Consider the following 20165-nt stretch of genomic DNA (forward strand, 5'->3'; position numbering starts at 1 on the left):
TTTTCGAGGCAAAAACGGCACCTGTGTTAAAACTACGGCGTCTATAGTAAAGGTAGCTGCAGCATATGTAGTCCGGAGACTCAGCGATTGATGTCTATTTCGACTCTCTACACATGGCGTAACACTGTTCCCAAAAGCGATTTTTGAAATAGTCATAAAAGTTCACGTGGTATCTATAAAAACCCGAGCGTATCACTTGCTGAAACGTTGGAAGCCGTGGTCGAGTCCTTTAATCGCTCCCTCCTATCGTTCCGCGCGCTGGCAGCGGTTCGATGCCGTGCGGCGTGATACCTCCTAATTCTTTTTTTTTTTTTTTTTACGCCACGTAGGACTGAGTTCGACAGTCTCCCACCAAATGGCCGAAACTCAAGATTTGGTTTCAGTTTCTTTTTCAGAAGAGCTCTTCAAATATTATGTCTATTTTTGCTTCCTATAACGTACTAATGGATTGCTTATTTGTTAGGTCATCGCTTTTATTATCAGATTTTATTCCTTGGACAACATGCGCATGTCTTTGTGTTACGTTAAATAAAAATACTATGATACTATCGTGCCTTGTAGCATGCACATACTCAGGAATTCTGGACATTGCACCTTCACCATCCTGTGGGACTTCACAGCAATCGACATGCGTAACTGAATGGGCAAAATTTTAAACAATTTTATTTCTATGTAATAGCCGAGTATCAACAAGCTTCAACTGTCTGCGCCAATAGGTTGTCCTTTGTAACAACATATGCATTTATTCATACGAATATATTTTTAATGAAAAAATACATATTTTACTTGTCTTGACAGTGCGTAGCGTCCAAGAATTCCTTTGCAGCATCTTCGGCAATGGCAATGCAGTTATTATTCATGTATTTGATCCCTCGACAAATTCTGTAAGGAGCACGCCGAGCTCCAACGTGAGCCCCCCCTCCCCCCCGAACGAAATTTCTGGCTACGCCACTGTTCCTTGTTAAAATTGTTTTTCAGCAGCTCTGATAACGTCCACGCAACAATGGTTGCTTGTGGACTGTCAAATGCTCATATTCTGTGGCCTAAAGCTCACAGGACGGTGCGAAAACGCTCTCAGTGAAAGCGAAACATTGTGCGCGGACATGCATGCAGACGCGCAGTCGGTCGCCGCGAACCCGTGCGATCGCTGCATGCATTGTTGCTTCGTTCTGTTATGGGCCATTTGGTTACACAGACCGCCCAGTACAAGAACATATTTCACATAGTTTGCGCTCAGCGATTGCCGACCTTTCACGCAAGCCGGTTCGGGAGACTCCATCGTGGCGACCCCGCGCAGTGGCTTTCACTGTACGTATTCGGTAAATAGAAGACGTCTGTAAACGATTCTGTGCTCTCAGTTTGCCCAATATTATTAATTCGACAGTAATAAAGTTCCCTCGTTTTGAGAGTGCTTACAGAAATGTACAGGAGGGCTGCCACGTGGTGTTTTTATTAGGCGCCGTAAGCCAAACGTGAGGGGCGCACTGCGTGATCCCTCATACTACGCAGAGGAGGCCCTTCCGACAGATGGCGACTCCGTAAGTCCTCGCCCCCAATATCGACTCTGCATGGGCATTACGTAGGCGGTTTCTTAGCGTGTGTTGTATGCGTTTGTCCCCTAGACATGCCGGCATTGCGGCGTGCGGTCGAGTTTGTTTACGCTCCGCCGCTGGCTGCTCGCGTGGTGAGGCAGTAGGCACGGACGCCCCATATGGTGATCGCTGTATCTGAAGGGGCAAGATTCTGACTGGTGTTGTATACGTCGCGGGTCGCTTTTTTCGTCGCGACGATACATTGAATTTTTTACGAGCACTGCTCCAGGAGGGCACTTGTAACCGGCAAACGGAGGCTTCAGGAGAGCACCTGAGGTTATAATAAAGCAGGCGGCGCAGGATCTCCAGGGCACCGCCAATAATGCGAAATATATGACACGTTGTTCCAATTAGCAAAAAACACGATTGAACAAATATAATTATATCCAGGCGCCAACTTGTGACGCTAAGTTCAGCACTACCGCGCCCCGCGACTTCTGCAACACCAGCCAGAACATTGCCTCTGATTGGCGTGTAACACCCCGTGCAAAAAGTATGATCAAAAGACCATGCCTTCTGACCTTGCTATGGGTGTCTCCAGTGGTTGCCTGCCTGGAGGGGCGCTCCGCAGCGATTAAGGGCTCGTTTGTGTGTGTGCGTGACAGGCGGGAGGGCCGCCTTCCACGAACTGGGCGACTCAAGGGGAGACTCCTGCCGACAACGCTACGCTACCCAGCAGTAACGCCGGTCGAGGTTCGAGTAACCGGTGTTGCAACACTTCCCTATACCTACTACGGTTTCAAACTGCCCCCCTACATTGCTTACACCATGCACAAGGACTCGCTTTCAAAAAATAAGCCAATAAAATACGAAAGTGCTTAGCTTCGGTCGAGGTCCGCCGCTGCTGCGGCCTGCTCCGCCAATGCTGCTTCCAACCCTCTGTTCCTGTGTTCCTTCGAGTGTCCCTGTAGACCAGTTCCTTCCAACCCTCCAGCCCCCTATCAACGAAGTTGGGGGATCGACGTGACGGCATATGGCCTCTGAGATCGGGACATCTCAGAGGCCATGATCGACAGCTTGTGCTGCTTGTAATGATTTCGCAGCGTACAAATAAAACGCGCTGCCTGCTTTTCATTGTGCTGTCTCTCACACTTTTCGGACGCACACGCAAATCATGGCGAATAGATAGACTAACTTAGGTGCGCTATGTGAGCGAAATTTACGCGCGTAATCGAATAGCGTCGATCCAGCACGTAAACTACACCATCACAAAGTCGCCTTCTGCAAAGTTAGTTTGCGGAACGGTAACGCGTTTTCCCTCAACAACGCTATTACGCTAACTTTAAACTAAAGCTGTCTATTGAATGCTCATCAGTCATCACGAAGGATCTATCATTTGCAGGCTGTTTCCTGCAATTTTCTTTTACAGACCTGTGAAACTAGAATGCGTGCCGATAATTTGTTTCACCCGTTGTAGAGGGCCTGTGTTATGCAACATGCTGCATAACACAGGCATTCTACAACCCTGTTACTTATGTACATACCGCTTTAAGACACGTTTTGACGTTGGAAACTGGACGATCAATATACAATTATTAATGTCACACTGGTTGGAGCGTCAGTCATCCATACATGCGGTGGTGCAACCGTGTGCTCTAAAGCACGTGTATTTTTCGGTTAGAAACTCGACGTTTCGCATATACTTGGCGGCTGCTCTCGTCCGTCTATAGCGGAACGGCGCTCTCGGGTACGCATCAGCAGCACTGTGCGCGGTCGCTCCAAGTCTCCGAGCTTTTCTCAGCTCTTCCTCGTGGCGGACCGCATTGTTCAAAGTGCGGAGTGGGCGCTGCATCGCGGCTTCCTTCATCGCCATCCTGGCTCTCCGCCGCGCTTCCAAAGCGTCCGCGCAGAGCGTCTCGATCACTACAGTCGTTCTGGTTTCTCGTGTTGCTACAGGCGGTGATCGACGACGTATCCTTACGTGTCATCCTAGTGGCGCCTTCGCTCCTTCGCGGAGATGATGGATGGCGAAAATTGAGAACCGCTACGGAAACGCCGGAGCGGCGCGAAAGCCCCACGCAACCGGTAGCCCCCGACTGCGGGAAATAGAGGAAACAAAAATGAGAATGTGCCGAGTCGTCCGAGTGGCGCTTCCTGTGCTCGTGAGCCCTTTGCGGCTTCGGCTTTCCATCGTTCTAGCACCATTCGCGAGAATGCAAAGTGGCGCCCTGAAACGGCTCGCTCCAACTAACATGTATCGAGTGAGCGATAACGCTTGCGATGTTTTGCGGAAGGCGTAAATCTCCATCGCTGGCTCATTACCAACGAATTGTCGGGAAGTAGAGTAAGAGGAGAGAGTACTGCATTACAGAAAAAAAAAAAAAAAATTGGAGTGACTGTCGCATCGCATCAGAATCTTACAGAACACCCATGCATCACTTGACTTAATTGCCCAGAAAACTCGCCGATATCCTTTATAGACGCCAAGGCTCGTCCAGCCTGGGCGTGTATAAAGGATATCAGCGAGTTGTTTGGGATATCAGCCTGGGAGATGAGGATGTTTCGGGGATATCCGTGACAAAAACGAGAAAAAAATTTGCATAGTTAAGCGACAGATTAATTAAATTATAGGATTTTACGTGCCAAAACCACGATCTGATAATGAGGAACACCGTAGTGAGGGACTATGGAATAATTTGGGCCACCTGGGGTTCTTTAACGTGAACATAAATCTAAGTACACAGATGTTTTCGCATTTAGCCCCCATTAAAATGCGGCCGCCGTGGCCAGGATTTGATCCGGCGATCTATGTATGTATGTATGCTTTATTTCCACAAAAACTAAATACAGCTTTGCGGGGGTAACGTGGGGAAAAAAGCTGCTCGTAGCAGCTTGACCAGCCCCAAATACCCCTAACACAAGAAAAGAAGGGAGCAGCAGAGCGGAAATACAGTTTTCCCAAGTACTTACACATTCAAGCACTACAACATATCATGCATACTCATCGCAAATCAGGCGAGGAAGAAAATATAACAAAAGCAAGATGTGAGTAAGCAAGCAAAAACAAAATCTCACTGCACTTCAAAAGCATATAGGCATTGTACAACTCACATATGAGAGAAAAATCAAGAATATCAGGAGGAGAACAAGTTGCAATATCAATTTTATTAACAATGAGTTATACTTTATAGACCCATGTATAAACTTAACAATGCCGGAAAATCTAAGAGACAACAGAAAATTTGAAACATTGGTACACCGCCTGCGTCTTGGTACTGCATTCACTAAACACTTCTTGTACAGAATAAAACGTGTCTCTAGTCCGCAGTGTTCTTGTGGCCATGCAGACGAAGATGTGCATCATCTTCTCCTCGAGTGCACAAAATACGATCCACAAAGAAGGGTACTGCAAGCAAATTTGTTGATATTAGACAGAAGACCATTCACTCTAAAAAAGATACTTGGCCCATGGCCAACTGCGGGCCTTCAAAAAAGAGCGCTTCTTGCTCTGAAAAAGTTTTTAGAGGAGACCAACATTTTGGGAAAATATTAGATATCAGATGATCCGAATGCGCTAAATGAGTAACATAAACGTTGTTCGCGATTCATAATTGGTTTATGTGGTGATCGCAACTTTGACGCAATATGTATAATTCTGTTCTGTACTTGCAGTGCATTACATGTGTTGTGTGTTATGGCTGTTCGAAATATCTGACTTTATATATGCGTACGTGGACTGAACTAATGCACATAACTTTGCGACTCATGTACTGTTGGACTGTATATTTTTTATTCATCCAGTGTTCTACTGAGTGCCATATTTCGTGTCGCTATTCTCCCTTTTTACGCAAATTTGTTTCCTTTGCCAAGTGACAAGGAGTAGCCGGTGCCACCATAAAGGCGCCAACCTCTCCTAATATTCATTTCAATAAAAAAAAAACAATAAGATCGTTTAATAACCGAGGTAGCCTGGAGCACAGCATTTGTGATCCATTGTTTGTGCACGATTTTGGTACGTGCCAGTACTCTGGCTTTCTTGTGCTGTATGGAGTCTCGTGTAGTTTTAAGTTAGCCATAAAAGTAATGTAGTTTATGTTCTTTTTCTGTTCGTTTTTATACGTAAGCACTAAACGATACTTTGAAAGGGCCTGTACTTTCGGTGTGTTAAGTTTATGAAATAAATAAGCTGAAGGGAAATCGTATGGTTTATTACAAATATCGCGAAGAGCCTTCTTTTGCTGTATGTACAGCCTGTTGATATTTGTGTCAGAAGTGGTAGCCCAGACAGAACAACAATAATTTAAATGGCTGAGAAAAAGTGAATTATATAACAAGCACTTAATAGAGCGAGGAAGATAGTTCAAGGAATAAAAAATTCCAGTGATTTGTGAAAGCTTACTAGCAAGAAAATCTATATGGCTCTGCCACGTCATAGTATGATCAAAAAATACACCTAGCGATTTCACCGAGTGTACAAGCTCAATTTTAGAATTGTTCATTAGCAAATCTTCCTCTAGAGTAATTTGCGTGTTCTTAGCGCGAAATAACACCGCCTTAGTTTTTTGAGAATTAATAGTCAAACCGTTGTCAAATGACCATGTGTATAGTTTATTCAAAACTGCATTAGCTCTTATAATCAATTAGGCAGGGCGGTTAGATGAAAAGAATAACGTAGTGTCATTAGCATAGATTACATAACGCGTATCAACATGAATGTTTACTAAATCGTTAATAAAGATATTAAAGAGGAGGGGCCCTAAAATACTGCCCTGGGGTACACCTACATTGACCGACCGAACTTCAGATTTAAAGCTATTTACTTTTACAAACTGCTTTCTATGACCAAGATACGACCTAATCAAGTCAAGTGCATTACCGCGTATACCGTAGTGGTTTAACTTACTAAGCAAGAGATCGTGATTTATAGAATCGAAGGCTTTTGAAAAATCGACAAATACTCTCAAAGTTAGCAAACGTTCCACAAAATTATTTAGTATTAGTTCTTTCTGTTCAAGCAAAGCTAGCTGTGTTGACATATTTTTCCGGAAAGCGTACTGATGCTTAGTGATCAAGTAGTTCTTGTCCAGAAAGTCCGATATTCTGCAAAAAATTATTTTTTCCAAGCACTTCGAAAATATAGGGAGAATAAATACAGGTCTATAATTAGGTAAGGCAGTTTTGTCGCCTTTCTTGAACAGTGCAACTACTTTTGCCACCTGCATTTTATACGGGAACACACCGGTAGAAAGGCAGATATTATAAATATGGGCTAGTACTGGAGCGATTATATCTATTACAGATTTCACAGGCTTGATTTTAATGTTATCAGCATCGCAGGAATTGCTATTGTTTCGTGCGGAGAACAGTAAAATTACTTCTGAAGTGTTTGTGGGACGTAAAGAATTGAATGCACACAGTTCATTGTAATGAAACGGCAGGCGTTTTCATTCACATTGCGTTTAGGTAGATTAGTGAAATAATTATTAAAACAGTCGGCCAACTTCTCGTCAGGTATGTCCGCTCCATCGGAAATTATACGCAACCCTGCCGCTGAATTTGGCACTCTATTCAGCAAAGAATTAAGCCAATGCCATATCTTATTGCTGTCATGGCTGCAAGATGCGAAGGATTGCTTATAAAATGTAGTTTTCGCAGCACGTAATTCCTTAGTTAAGCCATTTCGAAATGATTTAAACACTCTTAAACCATCAGGATCCCGAGATGTGAGGAATTTATTGAATAACCTAGCCTTTTCTTTTACCTTTTTGAATAATTGAATAGTTACCCAGGGTTTACGTATCCTTGATGGAGCGAATACTTTAGGAACGGAAGGAAAATGTTTAACATAAGAGATGAACGTTTCCAGAAAAGCACCGTAAGCGCGATCCGCACTTGTAGCAGCAACAACACTGTCCCACACTACGTGACGGAAGTCATCGCGAAAACACACTAGCCGTTCTTCAGTTATAATTTGCGAGAAGCAAACTCGTTCTGGTGACCTTTTATCTTTCCGTTTGACAGTGAGGAATACTGGCATGTGATCACTCAAGCTGAATGAAATAGTGCCACATTGAACACTTTTTGATCCGTAGTTAGTAATAAACAAGTCAAGGCATGTGGACGTATCGCAGGTAATTCTGGTAGGAGTATTGATAACATTGGAACACCCATTCGTTCTTAAAAGCAATTCAAAATCACGTGTGATATTGCAGTCAACCAGCATGTTTATATTGAAATCGCCACCACAAATAAATTTATACTGTAATTCAACAATGTATTTTAATAATTTCTCAAAAAAGAGAAAAAAAGCTTTGGAGATTACCTCGCGGTGGTCTGTAGACAACAGAATAAACAGTGCGCGCATGTAACACAGACAATACCTCGTAGTCATCGTTAACACAACAAAATTCTTTAACACAGTTGACATTAAATGAATCGCACACAATTAGGCTAACCCCGCCACCGCGCTAGTTCATTCTTGATCTTGCAAAGCACTCGTACTTTGGCGGACAACAGGGGACCGTACAATCACTGTACCACGTTTCAGAAAGCATCATGAAATGAAAACGAAAGTTTAGGCTGCTGAAAAAAGTGTCAAGTTCATCCTTTTTATTATTCACTGACTGACAGTTGATATGTATGCATCTAATCAATCCACCGTTCTGTGAGCTTGCATTATCGTGAGGATCCGACGAACACATTTTGTTCGAGTGTCCCAACATCATCTCAACTACAACTTACTTTCGCTCCTATAGTCAAAAGAACGATCTTATCCAGATCTGCAGGCGACTTTATCCAGTGTGCGCGGTCGCCCTCACTCTTTCTTAGAAACACTTTTCCAGCGCGGTGCCATGCAAAGCGGAAATTATTTACACGCGCCCATTCTTTCGTAGCTCTTAGGAGCATTCGATTCTGTGCAGTCAGGTTTTCCGTAAAAAACATTCCATGCTGAGCACCTGACAAAACACTCTTTTTGTTCAGCCATTGTTCCCTTGTTGACTGGTTGGAAAAGCGTATGATAATGCCGGGAGGCCTGTCGCCTCTGGTCTCAAGCCGGTGAATCGAGGTAACAGTTTGTTCAGTCAAAGGGGCAAGTTGCAGTTTTGATGCAATGACATTCATTTTATCTATAAGACACTCGTTGTTGTCTTGATTAACACTGTGAACCTCAATATTTAGTTTTCTGCTGTGGTAGTCAAGTTAATTTGTCGAGGAGCGCACTGAAAGCAATTCTGCGCTCATGTTTTGCTCCTCTAGTTTGCAAACTTTGTTCTTGAGCGCCTTTAGTTCATTGTCATGCTTCGCAACGGCCTCAAGAATTTTGTCATACTTGGTTGATAACACTCACCGATTCCTCAATATCGTTTACCGTTTGCTTGAGGGGCAGTAATTCATCAAGTTTCCTGCTTATCTCGACTAGCATCGTGGCTATCTTGCCATCAGTTTCCTTTGGCACAGACGAGCTCTGTCCTACTTTGCCCCTACGACATGACGAGCAACGCCAAGATTTCCTATAGTCTTCCCCTTTACACCGGTACGTGCTCTAAGAAACTCCGGAGCATGCAGTTCCAATATGATAATAGGCTGAACACTCGGAGCATTCCATAAATTGGTCATCGTCCTTAAGGGCACTGCGACACTTGCCACACTCTGATTCACTTGAAGGACCCATGACGACAAAATAGCAACCAGTGATTATATAAATGCAGGAAAATAAGGCACAAGCTTCAATCACATAGATTGTTCAATGGCAGCAGCAGCAGCAGCAGCAACAAGAAAAAGTACGACCGAACGTGTACACAATTAACAGAAAAAAACAATGTGTAAGAAGCACAAACCTGTAAAAGGTTGCAGAGCCACGTTAGATTGCCGTCTGTATTCCGCTGCCGCTGCTGCAAAATGACCAGGAGAACATAGCGCAACCCATATAAGTAGCAGCAGAAGGGGACCCTTGTGACCTATCCGCAGGATGCGCGTGATTCACGGTGAAGGATAAGCCAGGTGCCTGGTAGATGAACCAGTCTTTAGGCACGAGGAGTAGCAAATTATCTTGCGCATGCTCTTTTCATCCAAGTGGTCCGGCAATCCTGTCTTCAGATCATAAAGATGGCCCCAAGCCGGTAGGCGCGCAGCAGAGAAAAATCTGTAAAAGGTTGCAGAGCCACGTTAGATTGCCGTCTGTATTCCGCTGCCGCTGCTGCCAAGCAGCCCAGCACCATAGCCCCTAAGGAACCACGGCGGGTAAGCGATAGATAATCGGGGGATATGTCCAAAATCCTGGTTTGCTGAATATCAGTGTCTATTGAACATCCTTCCGTACCCAATCGTCTTACGCTGTTCAACTAGAGATGGAAGGCAGAGACGTTGGCTTGGAACGCAGCTACATTTTATATCGCTCCGTGTGTATATATATATATATATATATATATATATATATATATATATATATATATATATATATATATATATATATATAAGTGATATAGTGATCACTTATATATATATATAAGTGATCGTTGAAGCTTAGAAAAACAAATGCTTGATACACAGTTCACAAGGAGATTTATTGCAGAGTATAGTATAGCATGCAGGAAAACCAGCACACGGAGAGAAACGGCAAGGGAGAAACACTTTTCCTTCAATGGATGCTGGAGATGTTTTCCTGGCCGTACAGCTGATGGGCCTGCTATGTATAGCTTTCTGTAGCAGCTGTACCAGATGACGAGGGTGACATATGAGATGACCCATCCATACATAACCTATACATGCACACATAGTAAAAACTAGTTAAAGTATCTGAGTCCATGCCACTGTACTCGAGAAAGGCTTAGAGCGCGAAGAAGGAACACAAAGAAGTGTTCACATCCGACAAAGGTATTATTTTCCACTACGTGCAACTTACAAAAATGCCTATGCCATCCTCCACAAACACGAAAAAGGTAAGCAGTAGAAAAAGAATCAAGAAGCAGATGCGCACTCAGGGCAATGAATGAATGAATGAATGAATGAATGAATGAATGAATGAATGAATCAATCAATCAATCAATCAATGCATCGGTCAATACATCAAATTGAATGGTGCACGCTATGGGAAGCGGGGCTTATCCAGCTCGCCCTGAATCCCAATGCATGATAGCCTTGCTTCGCGTTCATATTACAGCATCAGCCCTTAACACGTCTTCCTATACATACGGTGCATTCGGATTAACGTAATCTGATGATGCCCGGATCCTTACCAGAAGTTCAGTAGAAGTTTCAAGGTGAAACAAGGGGAGACTTCGAACATAATCAATGTAACCCGTAGAACCAGTGTATAAGCCCACAAAGACTGTCTAGTAAAACCCTAAAGACCGTAATTAACGAAGTTGCAAGGAACCTTGGAAGCACGGGCTGACGCTGCAGAAGCGTAGAGCCAATTTCTTAAGTATCCTCGCAGGCAGAACAGCGCTATAGAAGTGAAACTTTGCATTTGACGAGTATGAATACAATAATGAGTCATTTAAGGACACGGTTTTTTAGAAGAAACGGAGAGACATTCCTCCTGCAGTGTGCATGATATAGTCAAAAAGTGTCTGGGGAAAAATTCGTTAAGGCCGTAGTTATGATTACAATATTGCAAGGGAGATTAGTTAAGCGGGCGGGTGCCGCGCGGCAGTTGGGGCAGAGCTCTTTCTTTGAGAATCTTAGTACAATTTTTCGCAGACTTCCGTTATTAATGCGAAAGCCTTAGGTGGCTCATGGGTCGAAGAATCCATTGTCTGGCGTTATCGAAAAATTGACCGTCCGCCGTTATGGCACCAAGCTTCAATGGCACCAAGCTTCAATAGCACCAAAATTGATGGTGCCATTAAGCAGAGTTATTTAGGCACTCGAACCCACGATTTTTGGTGGGACCAAAATTCATGGTGCCACCATTGATGGTCGAACCCACGACCATTGGTGGGAGTCGAACCCACTGCATTTGGTGTTAATTAAGGCACTCGAACTCATGACCTTTGGTGGGAGTCGAACCATACGACCTTAGGTGGGACCAAAATTCAATGCACCAAAGTTAATGGTACCACCATTGATGGTTGGACCCATGACCTTTGGTGTTAATTAAGGCACTCGAATTCACGACTTTTGGTGGGAGTCGAACCCTCGACCTTAGGTGGGACCAAAATTCAATGGCATGAAAATTTATGGGGCCACCATTGATGGTCGAACCCACGACCATTGATGGGAGCTGAACCCATGACCTTTGGTGTTAATTAAGGCACTCGAACCCATGACCTTTGGTGGGAGTCAAACCGTCGACCTTAGGTGGTACCAAAATTCAATGGCACCAAAGTTGATGGTGTGACCATTGATGGCTGAACCCATGACCTTTGGTGTTAATTAAGGCACTCGAACCCACGATATTTGGTGGGAGTCGAACCCTCTACCTCAGGTGGGACCAAAATTCAATGGCACCAAAATTGATGGTGCCACCATTGATAGTCGAACCCACGACCACTGGTCGGAGTCGAACCCACGGCCTTTGATGTTAAGGCGAAGTTACTTAAGATAGAATAACTTAAGGTGCTCGAACCCATGGCCTTTGGTGGGAGAAAGCAAGTAATAGGAAGTAATAACGCAATTCGAATGAGAATGTCAAGTAATTTAATGTTTCGTGAATGCGCGGGCTCTCGCCTTCACCCTCTTGAGCGCATGCTAAGGTGACTGTCAACTTTTTCTATGATATCTCCAGCATCAGCTAAAGATTAGGATTGGTAATCCTTGCGGGATTTTACCGATTCGTTATTTACAACTGAAGCTTGTCTTGTTGTACGTATAGTTATACTTTGCGTATAATCATAATCATCATCATAATTTTATGTCCGCTGCAGGACGAAGCCTCTCCGACCGGCTCTAATTACTCCTAACTTGTACTGGCTGATTCAAACTTGCGCCTGCAAATTTCCTGGTTTCATCACCCTACCTAGTTTTCTGCCATCCTTGTCTGCGCTTCCCCTCTCTTGGCACCCATTCTGTAACTCTAATGGTCCACCGGTTATCCATCCTACGGATTACATGGCCTGCCTAGCTCCATTTTCTTTATCTTAATGTCAATTAGAATATGGGCTCTCCCTGTCTGCTCTGTGATGCACACCGCTCTCGTCCTGTCTCTTAACGTTACGCCTAACATTTTTCGTTCCATCGCTCTTTGCGCGGTCCTTAACTTGTTCTTGAGCTTCTTTGTTGACCTCCAAGTTTCTGTCCCAGATATTTTAGCACTCGTAGGATGCAATTATTGTACACTTTTGTTTTCAACGACAGTGGTAAGCTTCCAGTCAGGATCTGAAAACGTCTGCCGTATGCACTCCAACCCATTATTATTCTGTAAATTTTTTTCTCGTGATCAGGGTCTCCTGGGAGTAATTGACATAGAAAAACGCACTCCTGCACAGACTCTAGAGGCTGACTGGCGATCATGAATTCTTGTTCTCATGCCAGACTATCGAACATTACCTTTATTTTCTGCATATTAATCTTCAACCCTACTCTTACACTTTCTCTGTTAAAGTCCTCAATCATCTGTTGCATTTCATCCTCAGTGTTGCTGCGCATAAAAATGTCATCTGCGAGCCGAAGGTTGTTGAGATATTCGCCGTTGATCCTCACTCCTAAATAAGCCCTCCCAATCTAATAGCTTGAATAATTTTTATAAGCGTGCAGTGAATAGCATTGAAGAGATTGTCTCCTTGCCTGACCCCTTTCTTGATAGGTAATTTTCTGCCTTTATTATGGAGAAGCAAGGTAGATGTAGAATATTTGTGGATATTTCCCAAGATATTCACGAATGCCTCCTGTACTCCTTGGTTACACAATACCTGCATTACTGCTGGTATCTTTACTGAATGAAGTGCCTTTTCATAATCTACTTACGCCATACAGAGAGGTCGATTGTACTCCGCAGATTTCTCGATTACCTTATTGATGGCATGGACGTAATCCATCGTAGGATATCCCTCCCTGAAGTCAACCTGTTCTCTTGGTCGATTGAAGTCAAGTATTGCCCCGGTTACATTGGAATCGGGGAATATCAGTTTGCATATGTAGATCTGTCAAAGCTCTCTTGTTGTTCGCGCGCTCTTGTTTCACTCTGTGGAATTTGTCTCAGCACAGCTGTTGCGCCTGCCCCATGTGTTCCTGGCGGCCGTGTGGAGGCGTCTGTCGCCCGTGGGATGTCCAGCAAGGGCACACCTATTCCTAAAAGCCCTGTCCTCTCAAACGACCCGCTCTGAGTGCAGTGCGTTGGCCGAGCGCGCCCGTTCATCTCAACGACCCGATCAGCGCGCACTGCGTTGGTCGAGCACCGTTCACCGCCAACAATGTGCGCCGTTAGCGGAAATACCGGGGCTCAATCTTTCCGCGTAGGCGTCTTCTTCGCCCGTCCCACGCGACGGTCCACGTTCGGTAACGAAGAACCGCCGTCGTCAAGATCGGAGGGAGGCCACTCCGTGCATGGAGTGTGCACAAGTCATGTGCACCCTCGTGCGCTGCTGCGAACACCTGTGTTTATTTGCGGTCACGTGGCGTGCGCACGTCTCACTGGGGGGCCGGCGCAGGTATACAGGAACGCAATCCCAATTTGCAGACTGCTAACGTAATTGCGGCAGAAAAATTTCCCTACAAGTCATTTGGACATTGTACATGCTTCAGTTTATTTTTTTTTTCAGTTTGAGTTTCAGTTTATTATTCTTTAAGTACAATGAATGGGTAAGAGACAATATACAGACGAGGGTCCCAAAGTCAAAGACTGCAACGGGACCCCTGACATTCACCGTTTGAATAAGTTTTACGCGCCAAAACAACGATCTGGATTATGAGGCGCGCAATAGTGGGGGACTCCGGAAATTTGGACCACCTGGATTCTTTAACGTGCACCTAAATCTAAGTACAAGAGTGTTTTCGCATTTCGCCCCCATCGAAATGCGGCCGCCGTGGCCGGGATTTGATCCCGCGACCTCGTGCTTAGCAGCCTAACACCATAGAAACTAAGCAGCCACGGCGGGTTCACCGTTTGAATTATGGGTGTTGACAGCGACCTATAGAGACTTATACAGTTAACAAGCAACGACATGCAAAGTGCTTTTGTTTAACAGAGTCAATAACTTAGCGTTCCGTTCACCCAATTCAACATGCAATTTAATAACAAACATTTCGTGCCCCTTACTCGGGCGAAGATGTCCCAGTTCCAAACTCCTAATCTTCAGTTGAGAACTATATTATATAGAGAAGCTGTCATTGCGAATATAATATAGAGGTGCGATGTAGAGTGTTTGCTCCAAATGTTGAAATTAAGTAATTTCTGGGGCTTTACGTGCCAAAACCACGATATGATTATGAGGCACGCCGTAGCGCGGGAGCTCCGGATTGATTTTGACCCCCTGGGGTTCTTTAACACGCACCCAAAGCATGGTACACGGGCGTTTCTCCATTTCGGCCCCATCGAAATGCGGCCTCCGTGGCCGGGATTTGATCCCGCGACCTCGTGCTTAGCAGCATAACACTGAAAGCCACTAAGCAACCATGGCGGGTGATGCTCCAAATGTCGAACAAAATCATTTGAGCGAACTTTTGGAGCTAGCGCAATGAAATTTAGAGGCGATGCTAGGTATGTTAATAGCGTTAAGTGGGCAAAGTTAGAAGTGTGTGATCTACTTAGGCGTGCTATTGAAACTTACTCAAATCTTTTTAATTGTGATTTGGTACTCTCAAGAGCACATTGTCTCACATATATGGGACATGAAGAGGAAACTTGGCAGGAGTAAAATGTTGATGGATGTATTTCAAAGCGGTATACGTGCTTCAGTGGCGCCTCAAGAAATGAACAAATGCGTGCTAATTGAAGCTCTTCGTTGCATGCCAGCTGGAGGAAGAAAATATTTGCCGTTTGCGAACTACTAGACGTATCGAGACAAAACTTTGTAGGAGTGAATTGTATGCGTTGTTAGGGACATGATGGAGAAACTTCAATTGTGTGGATGTTGTGGGAGCGGGAGTACATTTCCAAATTGTCGTTAGAGCCTCTAAGACGGCCCTACAGTGAATTATGCTCTGTAATTGTTTATGCAAGCTGTTGAAATTGCAATTGTTCCTGTAGCTTGAATTGTTGCTTCTAATATTTAATTCAGCGCTAGAAAATTCGAATTTCACAGCAAGAATTCCTACTGTGTATATTCTGCGTGTACTGACAGCGTAAATCTTGCTATTGCAACATGTGCAATAGAGTAAACAACTGAAAGGTTGATTATCAAACCTTGTTTAGTTATTTAGATATGTAGCGCATATTTAGCGATGTCCGCCGCCGCTAGTGATTTGTTGCCGCAATAAAGCTATCATTAATTTCCACTGCAATAGTTTAAAGAAAAGCGGAAGAAGAAGGAGGCTCTTTTCACTTTATTCTTGGCCTATATCCCCCTCAGTGGTTATGCGCCATGGGTGGAAATCATCATCGTCATCACTGAGGCATGTGTCATTTCTTTCCACTGTCGAATCCGGCAACACTTGAATTCCTTTTCAATAATACTTTGTAGTGGTCGCTTGTCGCGTCTCCATGCAGATCTTGACGGCCACTTTCACTTCGTTTGTATCATCCAGCCGTTATCACTAAAGGTTCATTCGTTGGACCGAACAAGGGATGGATGTGATCTGCATTGGCCCAAATGGCAATCGAACATTTGGAATAATGCTAAGCCAGAAGGCGCGGGATCAAATCCCGGCCACGGCGGCCGCATTTCGATGCGGGCGAAATGCAAGAGCGCCCATGGACCGTCCATTGGGCGCACGTTAAAGCGAAGGTGGTCAAAATTAATCCGGAGTCCTCCAGTACGACATGCCTCATAATTATATCATGGTTTGGGCGCGCAAAACTCCGACATTTAATTTAATAATAAAAGTGGACGAAAAGATAACTTGTCGCCGCTGTGAGCCGCACCCACAACCTCCACTCGGAGCCCAACATGGCTCTGATTGGCGCTGGTTAACACTCCTAGGGCTAGATCCAGTAAACATAAATACCCAAGTTACGAACGAATTGATACTCGTCGCCCTAGCACAGTTGGTAGTGCAACCCACGCGTAGTGCGGAGATTATTGGTTCAGCTCCCACCGGAGACAAATTATTTTTTTGTCCACTTCCATTTCCCTTCATTATTTTCTACATTCGAATTTCAACCACAGTGAATTTCCGCGACGCTTTCCTTGGCCTCATTGTCTGTTGGCTTTATGTGATCATATATACCGGGTGCTTCAGCTGACACTTTCAAATTCTTTTTTTTTAAATAGCCTGTGGCGGATACCACAATGCTAGTCCATGAGCTGGTCTACTCGAAGAGGCAGACATCACTTGAGCAAGAAATTGAAATTCATAATCGACTAATTTTTTTTAAAAAATGCACTAAGTGAGTTTTTAACTAATTACCTTATGGCACATATTGAAATTCACAAATTCTAGCGGGAGAGTTCGCAAGGCGGATCCACTTGGAAATAATTCTCAAGATGGCAGCAGTTTCGAGATATTAATTCCCGAACTTTGCGGGGAAATGCATTGGCGTTCCAGTTACTTTGGTGCTTCAGTGCATAAAACGTTTTGTTAAGAAAGTTAGCGAACAGCAGTGCATATTTACCGCAAATTTGACGTCGCATATCTCGTAACTGGTGTCATCCACGCAATTATTTTCGAGTGGGTATGCCTTGCAGTCTCACCCGCTAGAATTTGTAAATTGCAATATGCACCATACGATAATTAGCAAAAACATAATTAGTGAATTTTTGTTAATTAGTCAATTATGCGGTACATTTTCTTTTGCAAGTAATGTACGCCTCTTCGAGTAGACCAGCTCATGGACTAGATTCGTGTTAGCTGCCACAGGCAATTTTTAAAGATTTTTGAAAGTGCTGGCTGAAACACCCCATATATAGAAATATACTTTTTAAGGCGAAAGCCTTAAGTGCCTCACCGGCCGAAAAATCAGTATCCAGCGTTATCTAAAAATTGACCATCCGGCGTTATGGCACCAACATTGATGGTGCCACCCGCGACCACTGGTGGGATCAAACCCACGAAATTCGGTGTTAATTAAGGCACTAGGAACCACAACCTTTGACGGGAGTCGAACCATCGGCCTTTGGTGTTAATGCACAGTTACTTAAGATAGACTTAATTAGGGCACTCGAACCCACGACGTTTGGTGGGAGAAAACAAGTAATCGGAAGTAACAACGGATTCGAATGAGAATGTCACGTAATTTAATGAATGTCTCTTGAGCGCGCTGGCTTTCGCCTTCATCCTCTCTAGCGTATACGCTAATGTGGCTCATTCGATTAATCAATGGCCCTCAGTCCACAGCAGCTGCGGAGCACCTGACCAATGCGGCAGTCTGACCTGTAACGCAACAGAGGGTGCTAAGAATCTATGGACCCAGACCGGCCGCCAATGGAAACTGACCCTTGCAATGTTTAACACCCAAACTCTGTCGAGTGAGGCTAGCTTAGCAGGACTCTTTGAGGAACTCTCAAGCACTGTTTGGGATATCATTGGCCTTAGTGAGGTTTGAAGAACTGGTGAGGCTTATACAGTGCTGACAAATGGCCACGTCCTCTGCTATAGAGGACTACCAGATAAGAAGCAGTTCGTAGTAGGATTCCTAATCCATAAGGACATAGCGGGAAACATTGACGAATTCTACAGCATTAATGAGAGGGTAGCAGTAATCGTAATCAAACTCAATAGGAAGTATAGATTAAAGGTAGTACAAGCCCACGCTCCAACCTCAAGTCACGATGATGAAGAAATAGAACAGTTTTATGAAGATGTTCAATTAGCGATGGCGAAAGTGCAAACTCAGTATACTATAGTCATGGGCGACTTCAATGCAAAAGTGGGGAAAAAGCAGGCTGGTGAACAAGCAATTGGCAACTACGGCGTGGATTCTAGGAATACTCGAGGAGAGATGTTGGTAGAATTCGCGAAAAGGAATAAGCTGCGAATGATGAACACCTTCTTCAGGAAGCGTTGGAACAAAAAGTGGACCTGGAAAAGCCCTTATGGTGAAACAAGGAATGAAATTGATTTCATACTTTCTGCCGATCCCAGCATAGTGTAGGATGTAGAAGTGATAGGTAGGGTACAGTGCAGTGATCACAGGTTAGTGAGGGCTAGGATTCACCTCAATTTGAAAACAGAAAGAGTAAAATTGGTCAGGAAGAAACAGGTCAACCTACAGGCAGAAAGGGTAAAAGCAGATAAATTCAGGCAGGTGCTTGCAAACAAATATTCAGCCTTAGAACAGAGATGATGATGATGACATAGAGGTTATGAATGAAACCGTAACTAGGCTGTCTTCAGGGGTAGCAATTTAAATGGGAGGCAAGACACCAAGGCAACCAGTAGGCAAGCTCTCCCAAGTAACAAAGGACACAATAAAGAAAGCACAAAGAATGAGCGTCCAACTCGAGAGATCAGATAGAATTCGCGGAACTGTCAAAACTGATGAACAAGGAGAAAATAAGGGATATTCGAAATTATAACGTGAGAAAGACTCAGGAAGTAGTAAAAAATGGACGCAGCATGAAATAAGTGAGAAGGAAACTTGGCATAGGACAAACCAAGACGTATGTACTGAAAGATAAGCAGGGTAATATCATCAGCAATCTGAAAGATGTAGTAAAAGCAGCGGAAGAATTCTATACTGACCTGTACAGTACCCAAAGCAGCCGCGATACCGCCATTCGAAGTAGTAATGAACAGGTTACAGAGGCTCTTTCTATAACTAGCGACGAAGTTAGCAGGGCCTTGCAAGACATGAAACAGGGAAAAGGGGCAGGAGAAGATGGAATAACAGTCGATGTAATCGAAGGTGGAGGAAACATAATGCTAGAAAAACTGGCGGCTCTCTATGCAAAGTGTCTATCGACTGCAAGGGTCTCAGAAAACTGTAAGAATGCAAACATTATGCTATTCCACAAAAAGGGAGACGTTAAAGAACTGAAAAATTATAGGCCCATTAGCTTATTCCCAGTATTATATAAAACATTCACCAAAATAATCTCCAATAGAATAAGGGCAACACTGGAATTTTAGTCAACCAAGGGAACAGGCAGGTTTCAGGAAGGGATACTCTACAATGGATCACATCCATGTCATCAATCAGGTAATCGACAAATTCGCAGAGTACCATCAGCCTCTCTAATGGCTTTCATAGATTACGAAAAGGCATTTGATTCAGTAGAGATACCAGCAGACATAGCGGCATTGCGTAATCAAGGAGTACAGACCGCTTGCGTCAATACCATAAAAAATATCTGCAGAGATTCTACAGCTACCTTAATTAACCACAAGAAAAGTAGGAAGATACCTATAAAGAAAGGGGTCAGACAAAAAGACACAATCTCTCCAATGCTATTCACTGCGTGCTTGGAAGAAGTGTTCAAGCTATTAAACTGGGAAGGCCTAGGAGTAAGGATCAACGGCGAATACCTTAGCAACCGTCGATTTGCAGATGACAGCAGATGACAGCAGACAGCAGATGACAGCAGATGACAGCAGATGACAGCAGTTCAGCAACACTGGGGAGCGAGTTACAACAAATGATTGAAGACTTTAACA

Source organism: Dermacentor andersoni, chromosome 1, assembly GCF_023375885.2.
Source record: "Dermacentor andersoni chromosome 1, qqDerAnde1_hic_scaffold, whole genome shotgun sequence".
Taxonomy (NCBI): Eukaryota; Metazoa; Arthropoda; class Arachnida; order Ixodida; family Ixodidae; genus Dermacentor; species Dermacentor andersoni.